Genomic DNA, 23,388 nt, shown 5'->3' with positions numbered 1-23,388 from the left:
AGTGCAGAGGAGATTTACTAGAATGTTGCCAGGTCTTCAGGAGTTGAGTTACAAGGAAAGATTGAACAGGTTAGGATTTTATTCCTTAGAGTGCAGAAGAATGAGGGGAGATTTGATGGAGGTTTACAAAATTGAGGGTATAGATAGTTAATGTGAGTAGGCTCTTTCCACCTAGATTAGAAGTACGAGAGGACATGGCTTTAGGATGAAAGGGGAAAGGTTTGGGAACTTCACTCAGGTGGGAGTGTCGAACAGGCTGCCATCTGATGTAGTAAATGTGGGCTCACTTAAGATTTAAGAATAAATTGGATAGATACATGGACAGGAGAGGTCTGGAGGGTTATGGACTGGGTGCAGGTAAATAGGAATAGCAGAATAACATTTTGGCACAGACTAGAAGGGCCAAATGGCCTGTTTTCTGTGTTGTAGTGTTCTATGATTCTAATTCACTTCAATTCAGTTCAAGAGATCAATTCCAGATTAAGTTCTGGTGGAGATCAATGAGGAGAGGGGATGAGTGAATGGTACTGAGTGAGGCTGAGAACAGATTGTTTACTACACAAGTTTGTTCCCTACTTTGGGAACTTGGGAGGGTCGGGGATCTGTTTTCAAGTTAATGCCAATTCTTACTAGTAAAGTCAGGAACTATTCTACACCCAAGAAGGGGAAGGTCAAACTCTTTTCTGCAAACAATTGAGATTGTGCCATTTCTTCATTTTCATTTGGAGTTTGATGGCTTTTCTTTTTCAATCTTATTAGTTTTCAAATTAATACAGATTAATATATCAATGTTTATACATGTAATACAAAGATCAGGAGAACAATCATGACATGGATAATCATAAAGAACAAAGTATAAAAAATCTGTAGGTCCAACAATCTGTTAGTGAATGAATATAATAGAAAAGAGAAATTTCTTAAGACAAAAATCCCCAAAACAATAAAATTGTAAACAATATATCAAACCAAACTAAGCTAAAGAAAATTCGAAGAAGAAACTGGACTAAAATTTCTCAATAGAAACAGCAATATTATGTTGTCAACTCCATTCCTCTAAATTGAAAGGTTTATTATAAGGGGATCTATATCATGTGAAAATATTGAATAAATGGACTCCCAACTTCCTCTAATTTAAGCGAAGGATCAACAGTACCACTCCTAATTTTTTCCAAGTTTAAACATGATATAGTTTGAGAGAACCATTGAAAAGTAGTAGGGGGTATTAGATCCATTTAAGCAAAATGGGTCATTTGGCCATTAATGTAACAAAGGCAATCATATGGTTAGCGGAGGCAGATAAATGGCCAGATTCTATCCCTGGTAATCCAAAAATTGCAGTGATAGGATGAATTTGTAAATCAATCTTCAATACATTTGAAGTGTTGAAAATATCTTTCCAATATTTTTCCAAAAGAGGACAGGACCAAAACATGTGTCAAAGAAGCCACATACAGGATTTGTATGTTGATAGCTTTTAACTTGTTTCCTTGGTACAACACAGCCCATTCAGCCCATTGAAACCAGGCCAGTTCCCAGCACAACAGTCACTTGTTTCATTCCCCCCTCTCCATTTTTCCCTGTAGCCCTGCATCTATTCTGTCTCATGCCAATCCCCTTTGATTCATCTGCTGCTTATATATACTTGGAGGTAATTTACCATGTCCAATTAACTTCCCAGCATATCTTGGGGATTTGGGAAGAAACTAGTGCAGCTGCTGGAAACCCATTCTGTAATGGGAGGAACATACAAACTCCAAATGTATTGGGGGTTACAAGATCAATAGCCTGGAAATAAAGGAGACAGTCATTGATTGGCCTTGATGTCATCGAATGGCTGAAACTGCTTGAGGATTTAAATGACCATTTTCTATTCTGGTTGATTTAAGCAGCATTCTCAAAGGGAGTGTATTAAAATCTTGTGAAGCTGATAATTATGGTGGATAATAGACTAATGCAGAAGTGTTTGAATGAAGAGTGCGTTGAACAGAGAGGTAACAAAGACAAAACATCTTCATGGAAAAGATGTTGTAATGGTTAGAGGGTCAGATGTTTGACATCAAAAGGAGGGTGAAAATGCAATTAATCACAAAGCTGTAGGCATGTTGCCAGTTAAATCAGGAAGAGCACCACATTGGTGAAATGCCACCCCACCCCACCCCCCCCAGCACAAGCCCTTCTTCCTACCTGAATGAGAAGGAGCTGAATTCACCTCCCCTCATGTGCAGAGCCCATGCAGCTGAGCACTGTGATGCATTACTGATGCTGTTAGTACCAAGCCAGAGGTGAAGACACCAAGGGTCACAATCACATCCAGATCTATGGGCAAAGTGGCACTTACAGCTGCAGTGGTTGCAACATGTGGCTGATCTCAGTCCCCATGCCCTGAAGAGGTGAAATTTTGCAGCCAGTTGGCTGTGCGTGTCACAGCTGCTGCCTGAGTCCTGGGGTGCTCTCCCCCTCCTACCCCCACCTTCCTCTGTGGGGCCCTGCTCCTCCTCCCTATCATGAAGCAGGCCCCCCCAGGTTAGGCAATCTGGCTGAAGCTGTCACTTGGGAATGGAATGTCATACCCAGCCACAGCATTGCCTGAGGGTTTAAAGATTACGTCTTTGAAAATATCAACCAACACAGCTCTCTACCTTGAAGAGAACCAAATCAAAAGTGACTCACTGAGGACATCCTTAACTGGCGCGGATGGTAGTGAGAAGCAAGATGGGCTGGTTCTTCCTGCCGGTAACATCAGTCCCTCACACTTAACACCAGATCCTTGTGATCCAATCTGATAGATCAGTATGGCAGAAGAGATCGACACCAGCAGCAGTCCATTCTATACTACTGGTGTGTGCTAGTGATGCACAGACCAATTTACCAAGCAATGCAAATTTCATGGACTGGGTACAAGGAAAACTCTTGATCTTAATGAGATAAGGTTGAACAATAGCATAAGAGTACGTTTTTAAATCCAATTGGCAAGTAATTTCACACATCTTCATGGTGGAAGGAATTCAGAGCACAAAGCTGCTCTACAACACATCATGTATGCACTTTAATGAGGTCTGATGTAATATTAGACATACCGCTTAGCAATGATCCAGCAGTGATTCATCTTCCACTGAAACAACAAATTCATGCAACTTCTACACAAATGCAATGTGACAAAAAACGATGTAAATAATGTAACTAGTCTGGGTGCTTCATTAGACCGGTACTTGACAGAAACCTGAAGTGGGAAGTGGTTGCTGAGTAGTGGGGAGGTTAATTGAGGTGGATCATGACATTAAATAATTGGATGGTTCAGTGTTAAAAAGAAGTGTGTCCAATTTCAAAAAAAAAAGCAGACCTTATGGTAAAAGGAAGAGCTGGGAATTGGTATTTGGAATTTGAAACAGGGTAGGATATGAATTGTTAATGTGTTTAAGGGAAAGATTGAAATCACAGCCTAAACAAGCATGAAAAATGTTTTGCAAAAGCAGATCTAGAGGCAACTAAAGAAAATACATATTTTAATAAACAGTAAAAGATCTAATGAACACAAAATATTCAGAATTAGAAACCATTGGACCAGAAGATTGGGGAAAGAGTTCTTCTAGGGTATTTGGTACCATGGTATTGAACCCTTGCTGAGGAAATGACTGGGTTCTGAGTCCAGTCCATGTAACACAGGGATTTGTCACTGCATCCAATGACTTTATTTGCCAAACGTTTTTATAGTAGCAGCCAGTCCACAAGGAAACTGCTACTGAGAAATTAAAAACACACAAAGCCAAAAAAAATCTGAGACTGAAGCTGGCACAGCTGCATAGATATTAATAAACTGAAAGGATAAAATAAAGAGAAATTGCCTCATTAATTTTTGCATGCATCTGAGGGACAGAACACCACCTGTTCCAGATGTTCAGTGTCAATATCTGGATCTCCCCACTGTAGCCCTGGTTCAATCACTCAACTGAAAAAAGGTCTTGATCCCAGCTCCAGTCACAATAGCTGAGCATCACTTTTTTTTAATTATGAAGATACAGAAGTTTATTCACTAAAAGCACTACTGAATGAGATGTAGTGCCAAAACTACAGCAACTAATACAAGAAAGAACTACGCAGATGCATAACTACATCAGATAACGCTAACTAAACTACCACAAAATGCATTACTTCAGATCAGAATGTTATTCTCACTGTCCATGACACACACTGTCCCCTGAGGGGCCATCCGATCGCGGAATTCATCCACAGTGCCCTGCAGATACAGCGTGCTCCCTCTCCAAGGACACCCGGGCATGGATGTAAGCCCAATCACCTCCTCCTCCTACCAGTGTGACCTTCCCTTGGCTTCCCAGACCAACCACTTTACTTTCAAACTGGAAATTCTTGAGCAGGCTAATGTTGTGGGTTCAATTCCCATGTTGGAGACTGCTCAGAACATTACCAACAGATCATATAGCCCCAACAAAATGAGAAAAGATGAAAGAAGTGAGAAATTGGATAAAAAAGAACAATAATCTGCTTGTAACATCTTTGCCATCATAAGATATTTTGTATGAATCTCCTCAGACAATTTGTGACCAAACCACTGAATGAGTGAACTGAACAACAGTCAAGAAGGTCATATTTTAAGAACAAATAGGACTCTAGGGAGTGTAATGGAACAGAGGGACCTGGGAGTACAAGTGCATAGCTCATTGAAAGCAGTGTCACAGGAAGACAGGGTGGTGAAAAAGGCATTTAACACACTGGCCTTCATCAGTCAGGGCACTGAGTACAGGAGCTGGGACGTTATGTTACAGTCGTATAAGTCGTTGGTGAGACCGCACTAGGAGTACTGTGCACAATTTTGGTCACCCTGTTATAGGAAAGACGTCATTAAACTAGAAAGAGTGCATAGAAGATTTACGAGGATGTTGCCAGGACTAGAGGGCCTGAGTTATAGGGAGAGGTTGGCCAGGCTGGGTCTTTATTCCTTGGAGCGTAGGAGAATGAGGGGCGACCTTATAAAAATATTTAAAATTATGAGAGGCAGAGATAAGGTGGATGATAACAGTCTTTTCCCCAGGGTGGGGGAGTCCAAAACTAGGGGGCATAGGTTCAGGGTGAGAGGGGAAAGATATAAAAGGGACTTGAGGGCAACTTTTTCACACAGAGGGTGGTGAGTACATGGAATGAGCTGCCAGAGACAGGTATAATAGTATCATTTAAGATCCATTTGGATAAATATATGTAGGAGTGGGGCTTAGAGGGATATGGGCCGAACACAGGAAATTGAGACTAACTGGGTGGACACCTGGTTGGTATGGACTGGTTGGGCTGAAGGGCCTGTATCCGTGCGATATTGCTCTATGACTCTGCGACTCTCTAAATTAAGAAAGATAAATAGAGACGCATTAAAGTTTTAGAGGTTAGGGGTTAGGTAAATATCCAGAATAGAGGTTTGGTTTGTTTGGTTTATTATTGTCACATGTACTGAGGTACAGTGAAAAACTTTGTTTTGCGTACCATCTATATAGATCATTCCAAAACATTAAGTACATTGAGGTAGTACAAAAGGTAAGGCAATAACAGAATGCAGAATACAGTGTTACAGTTACAGAGAAAGTGCAGTGCAAGTGGACAATAAGGTGCGAGGGCCACGATGAGGTAGATTGTGAGATTAAGAGTTCGTCTTTGTCGTACAAGAGATCGGTTCAAGAGTTAAAGGACAAGGTAGCTTAAGACTCACTTATCAATGCAAGAACCAAGGTGTGCCAAAGCCCAGAATCAGAGTAGCCCAAAGACCCTAGAGAATCATAGTAATACAGCACAAAACCAGGCCATTTGGCCCAACTCATCCATGTTGACCAAGATGCCCATCTAAACTAGTCCCATTTGCCTGCGTTTGGCCGCTATCCCGCTGAACCTTTCCTATCCATGTACCTGTCCAAGTGTCTTTTATATGTTGTTAATGTACCTGCCTCAACCACTCCCTCTGGAAGTCGTAGGTTAGGAGGTCGATATATATACCCAGGGAATCGGAAATCCTGAAGGGATTTGAACACCAGAATGGGAGTATTAAGGTGGATCAGGAGCTAGCATACATTAGCAAGAACAAGAGTGCGGATGAACAACTTAGGGTCTGATGGCACCATTCAAATTTCAAGGATATATTGTGTTAAAACCTTTGTTGATGCAAGGATTGGAGCCTTGATTCCAAGTGCAGTCATCTAATTAAGGAATTGTTACTGCATCCACAGACATTATTTGTCGAAAGGTTTTGAAGCAGCAGTCAGTCTGTAAGGAAGCCACCATTAAGAAATTAAAAACGCACAAAGTCAATAAAACCTGAGACCCAAGCTGGCGTGTGGATACATGAATATTTAAGAACAGAAGGAATGATGTAGAGAGAACAATGCCATGAGATTCTGTAAAATCTGTTCACTTCAATCCCCAGGATATTATTTTATGTGCAAATACATTTACATGCTAAGAGTCTGCTGCTTAACATTGTTATAAAATGAGGTGAGAATTTTGTTAGAAGGCATGCCAAGTAATCCCTGTGTGAATTGCACAACAATGATTTTCACAGTGAAGGTGCATTGTTTTAGAAACTGTAGGAAAGCAGTTCCAGAGCTGTGTTAATCAAGGATATGCAAACCCCTGAAGACTTAAGTAAAAATGTTTTGAATAGAAGCAAAGTTTCCCAATTTCTACAAGTGGTCTCATTCTACTTCATAAACTGCTATAATATCTGAGATTGCTGAAGAAGTCTCGGTAAATTGGTTTACTATTGTCACATGTAATGAGGTACAGTGAATAACTTTGTTCTGCATGCCATCAGTACAGATCATTTCATCACATCAGTACATCAAGGTAGTACAAGGGAAAAACAACAGAATGCAGAATAAAGTGTTCCAGAGAAAGTGAAGCGCAGGCAGACAATAAGGTGCAAGGGCCATGATGAGGTAGATTGTGAGGTCAGGAGTCCATCTTAACGTACAAGGGGACCGTTCAATAGTGTTATAACAACAGACAGAAGCTGTCCTTGAGCCTGGTGATACGTGCTTTCAGGCTTTTGTATCTTCTGCCCAATGGGATGGGGGAGAAGAGAGAATGTCCGGGGTGAGTGGGGTCTTTGATTTTACCCTGTACTACCTTTTTACCCTGTACTACCTCAATGCACTGTGTAATGAATTGATCTGTATGATTGGTATGCAAGACAAGTTTTTCACTGTATCTCGGTACAAGTGACAATAATAAACAAATACCAATATGTTGGGATGGTGGGGTCTTTGGTTACGTTAGCAGTGAGAAGAGAATTGATCTGCAATGTTAGCTGTATCTGTCTCCACAGATGCCACCTGATTGATTGGCTCTACGTTACCAGTATTTTCTGATTTTATTATAGACTTTAGATGAGGTAGATTGTGAAGTCAGAGGATCTGGAGCAACACACTCAAAAAGTGCTGGAGGAACTCAGCAGGTCAGGCAGCATCTATGGAGAGAAATGAACAGTCAACGTTTCAGGTCGAGACCTTCTTCAGGACTCTAAATTGTGAAGTTAAGAGTCCACCTTATCATACAAGAGGTCCATGCAATAGTCGGATACTTCCTTTTGCAAAATTTGTTATCTCTCTCCTTGCCCTCAAGTGGAACATTGCTCTTTCAGGGATAAGAAGTGAAGAATATTTCCCAAGCTGAGGACTTGTCCATACAGTTCACCATTATTGGTATTGGTTTATTATTGTCACTTGTACCGAGGTACAGTGAAAAACTTGTCTTGCATACCGATCGTACAGAGCAATTCATTACACAGTGCATTGAGGTAGTACAGGGTAAAAACAATAACAGAATACAGAGTAAAGTGTCACAGCTACAGGGAAGTGCATTACAGGTAGACAATAAGTTGCAAGGTCAAACAAGGTAGATTGTGAGGTCAAGAGTCCATCTCATTGTATAAGGGAACCGTTCAATAGTTCAATATCACCATGGGATAGAAGCTGTACTTGAGCCTGGTGGTACGTGCCCTCAGGCTCCTGTCTCTTCTGCCTGATGGGAGAGGAGAGAAGAGAGAATGACCCGGGTGGGTGGGGTCTTTGATTATGTTGGTTGCTTCACCAAGGCAGCGAGAGGTATAGACAGAGAGTCCATGGATGGGAGGCTGGTTTCTGTGACGCACTGGGCTGTGTCCACAACTGTCTGTGGTTTCTTGCGGTCCCGGGCAGAGCAGTTGCCGTACCAAGCCGTGATGCATCCATTTATATATTACTGCCGCTTCCCACTGAATGGATGGTTCAGTCACCAGTAGTTTGTTGAGGAGGCCTGCCTCCAACCCTAGTTGGGAGATGGCAAGTGGGTTTGTTATCCAGTGCCCACTATCGGGAAACGTCTTATCCTCGTATGGGTGCCAGAGAGTGATTAGAAACGCAGTTACTAGTTCAGTAGAGTGGCTGTAGTAACCAGTCAGTGAATATCGCCATCTATGTAAGCTACAACTCTGTCGACCCCTGCATCCCTTCACCCCTGGTCTCTTGCTTCTCCCTGACTTTCAACTCTCCACTTCTCCTCTGGCAACTCTGCTGAGGCTCAAACATCTGGAATTTCCTCCGCAAATCTCCCTGTTTCTCTAACCATTCTTCTTTGCATTACTCTGTAAAGCCTGCCGTGTTAATTGTCACCCATTTTAATATCTGCTTAGGTAGCTAACACTCCGATGGAGGGTCCCTGGGATATTTTACTATGTTAAGGATTCCACATCAATAGAAGATGTCGCTGTTCTTAATGCTCCAGTAACTGGCAAGGATGATTCCTTCTTAATGTGAACTCTTCACCATCAGGTTGAATGAGAGCAGATGAATTAAATGTGATACGCAACTCCCTCCTCCAACATGGAGTTTGCTTTCAACACCTGGTCTTGTTGAGGGGTTTAAAACGTAAATTTAGCTCACTCCATGTGGAAAAAGAATAGTCTTATACCTCCTCCTGCAAAATTTGTTATCTCTCTTCTTGCCCTCAAGTGGAACATTGCTCTTTCAGGGATAAGAAGTGAAGAATATTTCCCGAGCTGAAGACTTTGTCCATACAGTTCACCATTAGAAATCTTACTGCCACTTCCCACTGAAAGGATGGCTCACTCACCAGTAGTTTGTCGAGGAGGCCTGATTAAGTTTGTCAAACTTACATGATGACAAACTGCTTTTATATTAAGATCTCCATCAAAGATGTACGAGAAGGAATTGGAAATAAATATTCTCCAACATGGCTTCCCCATCACAATGACACGTCACGGCCAGTGGCCGTGGCAGCACCTTCAAGATCTGCAGCATCTGTCACCAAGAAGGACAAAAAGCAGCGTGTGCAAGGGAGCACCATCATCTGCCGGTTCCCCTCCCAAGTCACACACCATCCCGACTTGGAAATGTGCCACTGATCCTTCACCATCACTGGGTCTAAAACCTGGAGCTACAGCAGTTTAAGGAAATGACTCACTCACCACTTTCTCAATAAATGCTGGCTTTGCCAACGATGCCAGGATCCGAAAACAATAAGAAAGCACACATGAACACAGAACACAAGGTTCCGGATTCTAGTGCGTTGTGTTATGTTATTTGCTCTCAGCCAGTCCGCACTTCGAAAACGACTGTCACCCATAAGTGGGAAGAGGAAGGAAAATGCAGTGCGGGCCTTGAATAACAGGGACATTATCCATTCGGGTCTTGTTCTGCTATTCCTGCCTGGAATTGCAACCACAGTGCCAAATGCAAAACGCTGTTATCTATTCTTAACAGGAAAGGAGACTTTCAGAGACATTTATAACCTGTTAAGACTGAAGAAGGTCATGGGCGGCTGACTGACTGGCCGCTGTAAACTGCCCATAGTGTGTGGGTGAGTGGCAGAATCTGGGGGCAGTTGATGGGAACGTGGGGAAAGTGAAATTTGTGATCACCAGGATTGGTGGTAATGCGTGGTTGATGGTTAGTGTGGACTTGGTGGGCTAGAGATCCTGTTTCCGTGCTGTAGAACATAGAACACAGAACATCACAGCACAGTACAGGCCCTTCGGCCCACAATGTTGTGCCGACATTTTATCCTGCTCTAAGATCTATCTAACCCTTCCCTCCCACATAGCCCTCTATTTCTCTATCATTCATGTGTCTATCTAAGGGTCTCCTAAATGTCCCTAATGTATCTGCCCCCACCACATCTGCTGGCAGTGCGTTCCACGCACCCACCATTCTGTGTAAAAAAACTTACCCCTGACGTTCCCCTTATACCTTCCTCCAATCACCTTAAAATTATGCCCCCTTGTGTTAGCCATTGTCGCCCTGGGAAAAAGTCTCTGACTGTCCACTCGATCTATGCCTCATCATCTTGTACACCTCTATCAATCTACCTCAAAACCTCTATGACTGTACAAAAGGATGTGGAGGGATAGTATGTGAGACAGGTTAAGAGAGTGATGATGCCAGTATTGCAGTTAAAGGGAAAAAAATTCCTAAACATGGGATGGGGTGAACAAATTAGTCATTGGTAAATTGGTTTATTACTGTCACATGTACAGAGGCACAGTGAAAATCTTTGTTTTGCATGCCATCCATACATTTCATTTCAAAACATGTAATTTGAGGTAGTACAAGGGAAAAGCAATAACAGAATGCTGAAAATAGTGTTATAGTTACAGAGAAAGTGCAGTGCAGGCAGACAATAAGGTGCAAGGTGGTAGTGTTTTCAAGCTTTTTTACCTTCTGCTCGATGAGAGAGGGGGAAGAGAGAATGTCTGGGGTGGGAGGGGTCTTTGATTATGTTGGCAGCAGGAAGTGTAGACAAAGACCATGGAGGGGAGGCTGGTTTCCGTGATGTGATGGGCTGTGTCCACAGCTCTCTGCAGTTTCTTGAGGCCTTGAGCAGAGCAGTTGCCGTACCAAGCCGTGATGTATCCAGATTTGATGCTTTCTATGGTGCATTTGTAAAAATTGATGAGGATCAATGGGGACATGCCAAATTTCCTTAGCTTCCTGAGGAAGTAGAGGCACTGGTGAGCTTTCTTGAACCAGGTCAAGTTATTGGTGATGTTTACACCAAGGAACTTGAAGCTCTCAACCATCTCCACCTCAGCACCATTGATACAGACAGGGGCGTGTACTCTGCCTTGCTTCCTGAAGTCAGTGACCAGCTCTTTTGTTTTGCTGACATTGAGGGAGAGGTTGCTATCTTGACACCATGCCACTAGGCTCTCTATCTCCTTCCTGTACTCTTGTCTTCTTGTTTGAGATCTGGCCCACTACGGTGGTGTCATCTGTAAACTTGTAAATGGAATTAGAGCAGAATCTGGCCACACAGTCATGAGTGTATAGGGAGCAGAGTTGGGGGCTGAGGATGCAGCCTTGTGGGGCACCAGTGTTGAGGATAATCGTGACAGAAGTAGGAGTGACAGTATTAAGTCCTTTGGCATCTTTGAAAATAGATAAACCAACAGGCCTGGAGGAAATGTATCCCAGGCAATTAAAAGAAACAAGGAAGGAAACTATAGCAGCTCTGGCAACTGATCATATTGCATTCCCCTGCTACAGTCGTGATGTCAGAGGATTAAAGGACTGCTAACGTCGTACTAATGTTTAAAAAGGGAGGAAGGGTTAAATCAAGTATTTGCCGGCTATAATAAAAAAAAACAGAAAAACGCCGGAAATGCTCAGCAAGATGACCTTATAGATAAAATCATGAGGGGCACAGAATGTGAATACACACAGTCTTTTTCCCAGGATTGGGGAATCAAGAACTAGAGGGCCTAGGCTTAAGGAGAAAGGGGAAAGATTTAATAGGAACCTGAGGGGCAACTTATTTCTTACAGAGGGTGGAATGCATGTGAAATGAGTTGCCAGAGGAAGTGGTTGAGGCAGGGACTATAACAACATTTCAAGGACGTTTGGGGAGTTACATGGATATGAAAGGTTTAGAGGGATATGGGCCAAAGGCGGGCAAATGGGACTGGCTCAGGAAGACACTTTGGTCAGCATGGACGGGTTGGGTTGAAGGGCCTGTTTCTGTGTTGTATAACTATGACTCTATGATTCTATGACTCTATGACAGGAAGCATCTGTGCAGATTATGAGGAGCCAGAGAGAGGAAAGAACGATGTCCCTTAACAGAGGGATTAGAGACCAGGGCCAGAGATTGAAAGTAATTGTTGAAGGATTATAGAGGAGATGGGGAAAGCTGTTTTCAGCCGGAGGCTAGGGGTCTGGTACTCACTGACTGACAGAGTGGTGGAGGCAGACATCCTTACCACATTTAAACAGTGTTTGGGTGTGTACTTGAAGGGCCACAACCCACAGGACTATTGTCCCCCTTATCCTTGTCTCATCAATGTTTCCTGCTTTGTACTGTCACTCAGGTGTCAAAGTTGAGTTTATTGTCTAATGAACAAATACATGTATGCATAGGTGCAACGAAAAACTTTCTTTTTCAATATTTGTATTAATTCCAAATAAAAAGTAAAGTGCATGAAACAAAGGAAAAAAACAAAATGTTACAAAATATTGAATCACACTAGAAATCACAATGCTTCATATTAATAAACAAAAGTGGTAACTAATTAGTAATGATACGTCGGAATAATTTTATTATAAAAAAATCTAACCCCACTACCAAAACCGAAGCTGTTTAGTAACATCCTAAAGACATAGTAGTATTGGCCAATATCTGTACTTTAAGCACCAAATCAGTGGTTTTGAAAGTAGTTCAAAAAAGGTCCCATTAATATTTGAAAGTCCAGAATAGATCCAGAAATAGAGCTACGAATCTTCTCTAAATTTAGATATGACATAACATCCCGTGACCATTGAGCATGAGTGGGGGGAGTAGTTTCCTTCCATTTAAGCAATACACCCCTCCTGGCTATGAGAGAAATGAAGACCAATATGTGTAAGTCTGAAGTCTCCAGAATTATATCTATAAAAGGTGCAATGGAAAACTAACCTGTGGCAGCATTACAGTCACATAACGTTAGAGACAAAGCATTCACAAGAAAAACATAAACATAAATTATATAAAACTATACAAGAAAGAACATAATTAGAACAAAAAACAGTTCATTGTACTGCAAAGTGGACATGGTGTTGCTGTAATGAAGTAGTAATTAGGGTTGTGCCGATTGGTTCAAGGACTGGATGGTTGAAGGGAAGTAACTGTTCTTGAACCTGGTGGTGTGGAACTTCAGGCTTCTGTACCTCCTGCCTGATGGTTACTGCGAAAAGATGGCATGGACTAGATGGTGGGGATTTTTGACAGTAGATGTTGCCTTTTTGAGGCAGCGCCTTCTGGAGATACTGCCGATGGTGGGGAGGGATGTGCCCGTGATGTTTTGGGCTGAGTCCACTGCTCTCTGCAGCTTCTTACATTCTTGTGCATTTGAATTGCCGTCCCAGACCATGATGCAATCAGTCAGGATACTTTCAACGGTACATCCATAATGTCTATTAGAGTGTTCAGTGACATACCGAACCTCCTTAACCTTCTATGAAAGTAAAGATGCTGACGAGCTTTCATTATGATTGCGTCTATGTGCTGGGCCCAGGACAGGACATCTGATATGTTAACACCCAGGAATTTAAAGCTGCTGACCCTCTCCCTTGCCGATCGGTAATGTAGACTGGTGCATGTTCGCCTTCCCCTTCCTGAAGTCAACAATCAGTTCATTAGTTTTACTGACACTGAGTGAGAGGTTGTTGTTGTGGCACCACTCACCCAGGTGTCCTGTCTTGCTCCGGTAAGCTGACTCATTACCGCCTGTGATTTGTCCACCAACAGTGGTGTATTACGTCGATGTGGATTCCTGTTAACTCAGTCCATTGTCTCACCTGTCTCAATACAGCCTGTACATTTGGTCAGGTATCCCAGACTGCCTCATGGTCATGCCACATTGTTTGGGACATCCCTGCTGCAACTTCATTAGAACCAGTTGGGGTCTGTATAAATCCTGCGGTGAGATTCAAGAAGCAGTTCTCTCAAGCGGTCGCTGTCTCTGTAAACAGTCCACAGTCTAAGCAATAGTGATCCTTGTTGACCAAATGTGTCCTGCTGATTTGAACAAAGCAGTATTTGGCGTAATATCAATAGAGGACTGGTAGCTCTCTGATATCAACAGAGGACCCGACAGAAATAGGTTCAAGTCTGGGGTTATTATCATTGTTTCTATTAACCATGCACTCGATCACTCTCTCTGACCCCTAGCGAGTCTTCTGTGGATATGGCTGTTGTCTATGAAGAATTGGTAATAATTAAGAAGAAATATAGCTTTGAAGCACATTTCCTTGCTCAGTGAGTGTCATGAGGGTAATGTGGGGAAATGGGACAGCGCAGGGAGCCACCAACAGGCTGAATTCTGCTGACCGCTGAAATCTGCTGACCACTGAATTCAAAGATTATTGCATCAAGCCGAACACTACTGTGGTTTAGGTCAGCTGGTTCACATAACCTGGGGAGTTCTACATGCCACTTCCAATTTGGATCACTCACTGGTGACTGGCTTACTTATTGGCACAAGGTCATTCAGTCCATCAGGCCCATGCTGGCTTCCAGCAGATTAATCCCACAGTCACATTTCCCCTCTCCTTATTTTCCTGTACCCCTGCAACCTCTTCTTACTCACATACCCATCAACTTCCCTTTGATGTTTTTTAAAACACAAAGGGGTGACTGACAGTGGCCAATGAACCTGTATGCACGTCTTTGAAGGAGGAAACCGGAGCACCCAGGGCGGAAACCCACACAGCCACAGGGAGAACGTGCAAGCTCCACACACAGACAGCACTGGAGTGAACCCGGGTCACTGGAGCTGTAGGTAGCCACACTACCTGCTGCAACGACACGTCATACACATCTGCCTCCTGGGACACGGTTACTTGCTCAAATGGATGCCAACTAAGTACTTGATGAAGAAAACTGACTAATATTTTTTTTTCTGACAGTGGATCACAGAGCAAACTTATTATCCATGCACCTAGTTCATCCTCACAGAGCTCAAGGCCCCAAGGGCAAAAAAGAACTTTCAACTATAGAACACCTTCAACATAGCAAAATATCCCAAGCACATCACAGGAGTATTACCAGTCTGAAAATGATACCAAGCCACGTGAGGAGAGAGTTAAAGAGGTGATAAGAAAGGTTTTGGAAGCATCTCAATGAGATAGAAGATCATGGAGAATTAGACAGGGCTGTCCAGAGTTTGGCAACAGGTTTGGGGATGCACATGAGGTTAGAATAGGAGAGCTGAAAATATCAGAGGGTTATAAGACTGGAGGACGATAAGAAGGCTGTGAATAGGTTGGAAAACTAGGATGAGGAGTTTACATTTAAGGTAGCGCTGTACCCCATGTCAATGGAGGAAGGCCTCGAGTCAAGGGAACACTGAAGCAGTCAGGATGTTGCTGGTTGCTTGGTGGAGTCTGAAGCAGAGTACTGGACACCAGTACATTGGGATCTCCTACATGGGGTTAGATAGAGTTATAGCGCCATAGAGAGATAAAGTACAGAAACAGGCCCTGTGAGTCTGCACCGACCGTCAACCACCAATTTACACTAATGCTGTACCAGTCCCATTTTATTCTCCCCACATTCGCATCAACTCCCCTCCAGATTTTGTCACTCACTTGCGCACTTGGGGCAATTTACAGTGGCCATTCACCTACCAACCTGTATGTCTTGGAGATGGTAAATTGGTAAGTTGGTTTACTATTGTCACATGTACCGAGGTACAGTGAAAAGCTTTCTTCAGCATGCCATCCATATAGATCATTCATCATATCAGTGCATTGAGTTATTACAAGGGCAAGGCAATTACAGGATGCAGAATAAAGTGTAAAGGTTACAGAGAAAATTCAGTGCAGGTAGACAATAAGGTGCAAGGCCATAACGAGGAAGATTTGAGGTCAAGAGTCCATCTTATTAAACAAAGGGACCGTTCAGTACCAGGGGAATTTTACACAGAGAATGTCCCCATTCAGAGCAGGGAGGGGGTGAAATTTCTTTGCCCTGAGGGTGGTGAATACATGCAATTCTCTACCCAAGAGGGTTGTGGAGGTTCAGATGTAGGAAGAAACCAGAGCACTCAGATTAAATCCACACAGTGAGCAGCCCATCACTTGACATGGCCTGTACTGGTGACTGGTCATTGCTAATTAGTTTATTATTGTGTTAAGATACAGTGAAAAGCTTTGGTTTGCATGTCATCCAGACAGATCATTCTGAATGAAATGTGAAAATGAACAAATAAATATCCTGCGTTCTACCAATATCCACCAATATCTACCAGTATGTAGCGGTTAGTGTAATGCTATTACAGTGCCAGCCACCCAGGTTCAATTCCTGCCGCTGTCTGTAAGGAGTTTGTACGTTCTCCCCGTGTCTGCGTGGGTTTCCTCCGGGTGCTCCGGTTTCCTCCCACATTCCAAAATTCGTATGGGATAGGAAGTTGTGGGCATGCTATGTTGGCACCGGAAGCGTGGCGACACTTGCGGGCTGCCCCCAGAACATTCTACGCAAAAGATGCATTTCACTGTGTGTTTCAATGTACATGTGACTAATAAAGAAACCTTATCCTACAAGTACCAGAGTCATAGAGTCATACAGCATAGAAGCAGACTCTTTGGCTCATACTGACCAACAAGAACCCATCCATAATAATCCCATTTACCAGCAATTGGTCCCAAGCCTTCTAACCCTTGCTATGTCTTGGCAATTCAAGTGCTCATCAACAGATGTCATCAATATTTGGAGAGTCTCTCCCTCCACTGGCCCCCCAAGGCAGAGCCTTTCAGATTCCAACCACCCTCTGCATGAAAAAAAATCTTCCTTACATTCCCTCTAAACCCCTTACTCCTTATCATAAATATATCCTCTCTGGATATAGGCACCTCTGCCACGGGAGAAAGTCTACAACTGTCTGCCCTGTTTTTGTACACCTCTATCGGGTCTCTCTTCAGCCTTCTCTGCTCCAGGAAAAACAAACCAAGTGTATCCATTCTCTCCTCATAACTGAGACACCACTCCTGATTGGGGAAGGGCTGAGAATGTTTCCTTGTTAAGGGTGACATCTTTCTTTGGCTTCTTGGATCAGCTGTCACCCGCATTAAAACCAACGAGGTTTAAAAGGGAAGCTTTACGTGGAGAACGCCCCAACTCAGAACAGGGATGGGGTGAAATTTCTTTACCTTGAGGGTGGTGAATGTTTGCAATTCTCTCTATGCAAGGAGATGGTCGAGGTTCAGTCACGGAGTATCTTCAAGGCAGAGATCAGTAGATATTAAAGCAATCGAGGGATATGAGGTTACTGCAGGAAACTGGTGCTGAGGTAAGTGCTCAGCCGTGATCTTGTTGAAAGTGTGGAGAAGGCATGAGGGGCTGAATGTCTTACTTCCATTTATGTTTCTTGTATTTTTATATTCTGCTTTAGTGAGAACCTGGCATCTCCTAGAACACAGGACATTACAGCACAGGAACAGGCCCTTCGGCCCACAATGTCTGGGCCGACCATGATACTAAGTTAAACTAATTCTTACTGTCTGCAAGTGGTTGATATCCCCCCATTCCCTGCCTCTCCGTGTGCTTATCTAAATGCCTCTTAAATGCTGCTATAGTATCTGCTTCCCCTGACAGCCCATCCCAGGCATCTACCACTCTCTGTGTAAAAAAAAGCTTGCCTTGTAAATCTCCTTTACACATTCCCCTCTCAACTTAAATCTGTGCCCTCTAGTATTTGACATCTTCACGCTGGGAAAAGACTCTGACGATCTACCCTACACCTCTCATAATTTGATACACTTCATTCAGGTCACTCCTCAGCCTCTGATGCTCTGGAGGAAACAATCCAAGTTCGTCCACCCTCTCCTCATAGCTCAGAGATGTGTGTGACTAATTTGACCTTGAATTAAAAATTAAAAAGGGCAGTAACCTGACTTGAAGAGCGGAGGAGACCATACATATTTAATTGGCACCGCAATAAATGCCTTGCAACTTTTCCTGGTTAGAGATTGATTTTTTTGGGGGGGGGTGTGTGTGGGAGCAAGGGGGGTTGTGGCGATATGGGAGTTCTGCAATTAAACTCATGGAGCTGAAACAGAAGCATCATGATGTGGCCACACAAGTGAGATATTACGGCTAATAGATACCAATGCTTTTGTCAAGGGAGATCTTCAGTGTATTATTGTGTGAACAAGGCGGATGAGCTTAGAGCTTGGATAAGTACTTGGAGCTACGATGTGGTGGCCATTACAGAGACTTGGATGGCTCAGGAACTGGAATGGTTGCTTCAAGCGCTGGGTTTTAGATGTTTCAGAAAGGACAGGGAGGGAGGCAAAAGAGGTGGGGGAGTGGCACTGTTGATCAGAGATAGTGTCACGGCTGCAGAAAAGGTGGACGTCATGGAGGGACTGTCTACGGAGTCTCTGTGGGTGGAGGTTAGGAACAGGAAAGGGTCAATAACTTTACTGGGTGTTTTTTATAGGCCCCCAATAGTAACAGGGATATTGAGGAGCAGATAGGGAAGCAGATCCTAGAAAGTTGTGATAATAACAGAGTTGTTGTGATGGGAGATTTTAATTTCCCAAACATCGATTGGCATCTCCAGACAGTGAGGGGTTTGGATGGGGTGGAGTTTGTTAAGTGTGTTCAGGAAGGATTCTTGACACAATATGAAGATAGGCCTACAAGAGGAGATGCTGTGCTTGATTTGGTATTGGGAAATGAACCTGGTCAGGTGTCAGACCTCTCAGTGGGTGAGCATTTTGGAGATAGTGATCATAATTCTATCTCCTTTACGGTAGCACTGGAGAGAGATAGGAACAGGCAGACTAGAAAGGCGTTTATTTGGAGTAAAGGGAATTATGAGGCTCTAGGCAGGAAATTGGAAGCTTAAATTGGGAACAGATGTTCTCAGGGAAAAGTACAGAAGAAATGTGGCAAATATTCAGGGGATATTTGTGTGGAGTTTTGCATAGGCATGTTCCAATGAGACAAGGGAGTCACAAGAGGATACAGGAACCATGGTGTACAAAGGCTATAATAAATCTAGTCAAAAGGAAAAGAAAAGCTTACAAAAGGTACAGAGAGCTAGGTAATGTTAGAGATCTGGAAGAGTATAAGACTAACAGGAAGGAGCTTAAGAAGGAAATTAGGAGAGCCAGGAGGGGACATGAGAATGCCTTGGTGGGCAGGATTAAGGAAAACCCCAAGGCGTTCAACAAGTATGTGAAGAGCAAGAGGATAAGATGCGAAAGAATAGGGCCTATCAAGTGCAACAGTGGGAAAGTGTGTATGGATCCGGAAGAAATAGTGGAGGCACTTAATGAATACTTTACGTCAGTAATCACTGAGGAAAAAGATCTGGGGGACTGTAGCGTGGACTTGCAGCAGGCTGAAAAGCTTGAGCATGTAGGTATTAGGAAAGGAGGTGCTGGAACTTTTGGAAAGCATCAAGTTGGATAAGTCACCGGGATCGGATTGGATGTACCCCAGGCTGCTGTGGGAGGCAAGGGAGGAGATTGCAGAGCCTCTGACGATGATCTTTGATTCATCGATGGAGACAGGAGAGGTTCCAGAAGATTGGAGGGTTGCAGATGTTGTTCTCTTGTTCAAGAAAGGGAGTAGAGATAGCCCAGGTAATTATAGACCAGTGGGTCTTACCTCAGTGGTTGGTAAGCTGATGGAGAAGATCCTGAGAGGCAGGATTTATGAACATTTGGAGAGGTATAATATGATTAGGAATAGTCAGCATGGCTTTGTCAAGGGCAGGTCCTGCCTTATGAGCCTGATTGAATTTTTTGAGGATGTGACTAAACACATCGATGAAGGGAGAGCAGTAGATGTAGTGTATATGGATTTCAGCAAGGCGTTTGATAAGGTACCCCATGCAAGGCTTATTGAGAAAGTAAGGAGGCATGGGATCCAATGGGACATTGCAGTGTGGATACAGAACTGGCTGGCCCACAGAAGGCAAAGAGTGGTTGTTGAAGGGTCGTATTCTGCATGGAGGTCGGTGACCAGTGGTGTACCTCAGGGATCTGTACTGGGACCCTAGCTCTTTGTGATTTTTATAAATGACCTGGATGAGGAAGTGGAGGGATGGGTTAGTAAGTTCGCGGATGACACAAAGGTTGGACGTGTTGTAGATGGTATAGAGGTTACAATGGGACATAGATAGGATGCAAAATTGGGCTGAGAAGTGGCAGATGCAGTTCAACCCAGAAGTGTGAAGTGGTTCATTTTGGTAGGTCAAATATGATGGCAGAATATAGTATTAATGGTAGGACTCTTGGCAGTGTGGAGGATCAGAGGGATCTTGGGGTCCAAGTCCATAGGACGCTCAAAGCGGCTGCACAGGTTGACTCTGTGATTAAGAAGGCATATGGTGTATTGTCCTTCATCAATCGTGGGATTAAATTTAGGAGCCGGAAGGTATTGTTGCAGCTATATAGGACCCTGGTCAGACCCCACTTGGAGCACTGTGCTCAGTTCTGGTCGCCTCATTACAGGAAGGATGTGGAAGCCATAGAAAGGGTGCAGAGGAGATTTACAAGGATGCTGCCTGGAATGCGGAGCATGCCTTATGAAAGCAGGTTGAGGGAACTCGACCTTTTCTCCTTGGAGCGACGGAGGATGAGGGGGGACCTGATAGAGGTGTATAAGATGATGAGAGGTATTGATTGGGTAGATAGTCAGAGGCTTTTCCCCAGGGCTGAAATGGTGGCCACAAGAGGACATAGGTTTAAGGTGCTGGGGAGTAGGTATAGAGGAGATGTCAGGGGTAAGTTTTTTACTCAAAGAGTGGTGAGTGCGTGGAACGGGCTGCCGGAAACGGTGGTGGAGGAGGATACGATAGGGTCTTTTAAGAGACTGTTGGATAGGTACATGGAGCTGAGTAAAATAGAGGGCTATGGGTAAACCTAGTAATTTCTAGGGTAGGGACATGTTCGGCACAGCTTTGTGGGCTGAAGGGCCTGAATTGTGCTGTAGGTTTTTTCTAAACTCCAGATCATTCTTTGTCCTGATGCAGGGTTTTGGCCCGAAGCGTCGACAGTTCCTCTCCTGCTACAGATGCTCCAGGTTCGAGCATCTGCAGTCTCATGCATCTCTTCATTCTTTCCCTTTCCTCTCTCTCTCCACCGAATGTGTGTTATCTGATTTGGAAGAAGAAAAATATCAATTGTGTTATCTTTATTCCTTGCCAAAGGCAATTAACGATTTTTCGCAACCAGTGGTGCCAACACAAGGACAAGTCCTTGCAACAAGATTCCCAGTTGTGTGTTGTGTACTTGGGGAACAGACTTGCACAGTGACAGAAACAGTGTTAAATTGTCAAGTTAGAAAATGTTGTTACAGGTGTTAACAAGGGCACTGAGAAAAATTCGACGGTCAGGCAAGTTCAGCATGGTTTTGTGAAAGGGAAACCTGGCTTCTCCAACTTTCTTTGTTCTTTGAAGAAGTGGCATGTGCTGTGGATAAAGAGAACCTTTGTATATACTAAGATTTCCAGAAGACGTTTGATAAGACGTGCATCAAAGTTTATTATGGAAAATACAGAGGTAACATAATGGCATGGCCGGAAAATTGACTGACTAACCGGAAAGAGAGACTAGGCATAACTGGGTCATTTTCTGGTTGACCAGGGATTGTGCTGGGACCTCAAGTTTTTACCGTTTACATAAACGACTTTGATAAATGCACTGAAGATATGGCTGCTGAATTTGCTGATGACATAAAGATAGGTAGGAAAGTGTCTTGTGGAGAGATCATAAGGAGGCTACAAAGGGATATAGATATAGACTGTAGGACTCTGAGATGCAGGGGAACCTGGGTATCCAAGAGCATGACTTGCAAAAGGCTAGACCAGCAAGCAATCAGGAAAACTAATAGAATGTTATTGCTTATTACCAAAGCAGGGAGGTTTGCTTCAGTTATAAGGGGTATTGGTGAGTCCGCATCTGGACTACTGTGTATAGTATTGGTCTGCTTATTTAAGGAAGGGTCATAATGTTGGAAGCAGTTTCAGAGAAAGTTTATTAAACTGACATCTCAGAGGATCTATCCTGGGCCCAACACTGATGCAATCACGAAAAAGGCACATCAGCGGCTCTACTTCATTAGGAGTTTGAGGAGTCACCAAAGACTTTTGCAAATTTCTACAGATGTATGATGGAGAGCATTCTGACTGGTTGCATCACCGCCTGGTATGGAGGCTCCAATGCGCAGGATCGAAAGAGGCTGCAGAGGGTTGTGGACTCAGCCAGCTCCATCACGGTACAACCCTCCCCACCATCGAGGACATCTCCGGGAGGCGGTGCCTCAAGAAGATGGCATCCATCACTAAGAACCCTCATCATTTGGGACCTGCCCTCTTCTCATTACTACCATTGGGGAGGAGGTACAGGAGCCAAGACCCACACTCAACGATTCAGGAACAGCTTCTTACCCTCCGCCATCAGATTTCTGAACAGTCCATGAACCCATGAACACTACCTCATTATTCCTTTTTTGCGCTATTTTATTTATTTTTTGGTAACTTATAGTAATTTTCATGTCTTGCACTGTACTGCTGCTGCAGAACAACAAATTTCATGACCCATCTGTGATAATAAACCTGATTCTGATTCTGATTCTGAGAATGGGCAGGTTGCCTCATAAGGAAAGGTTGGACAGGCTTGGCTTGTATCTACCAGAGTCTGGATGAATGAAGTGACACTTGTTGGAAACATATAAGATCCCGACTGGTCTTGACAGGGTGGATGTTGAGAGGATATCATTTACGTGGTGTTACACTGCACGGAAATAGGTCCTTTGGCCCAACTCGTCTATGGTGACCCAAATGCCTATCTACACTAATCCCATTTGATTTTGTTTGGTCCCTATCCCTCTAAACCTTTCCCATGTACGTACCTGTCCAAATGTCTTTTAAACATTGTAAATGCACCCGCTTCTACCAGCTCCTCTGACAGCTCGTTCCATACACCCACCACCCTCTGTATGCAAAACTTGCCACTCAGACCCCATTTAAATCTGTCCCAACTTAAACCTATGCTTTCTAGTTGTAGATTCCCCGACCCTTGGGGAGAAAACTGTGACCATCAACCTTGTCTATGCCCAACGTAATTTTATAAACCTCTGTAAGGTCACCTCTCAGCCTCCTTCGCTTCTGGGAAAACAACCCCAGCCTATCCAATCATTCTTCACAACTCAAGCCCTCCAGCCCTGGCAACATCCTTGTGAACCCTTTCTGCACCCTCGCTGGCTTCATCACATCCTTCCCATAGCGTGGTGACCAGAATTGCACATAATATTCCAACTGCGGCCTAAGCAACGACGTTCCCTCTTGCAAGAGAATTTAGAACTAGGGGTCAGTGTTTAACAAGGGAACACCCATTTAAGACAATGATG

The sequence above is a fragment of the Pristis pectinata genome, chromosome 15, assembly GCF_009764475.1.
Source record: "Pristis pectinata isolate sPriPec2 chromosome 15, sPriPec2.1.pri, whole genome shotgun sequence".
NCBI lineage: Eukaryota > Metazoa > Chordata > Chondrichthyes > Rhinopristiformes > Pristidae > Pristis > Pristis pectinata.
The sequence above is the reverse complement of the archived record's forward strand: the minus strand, read 5'-3'. Positions refer to the sequence as shown.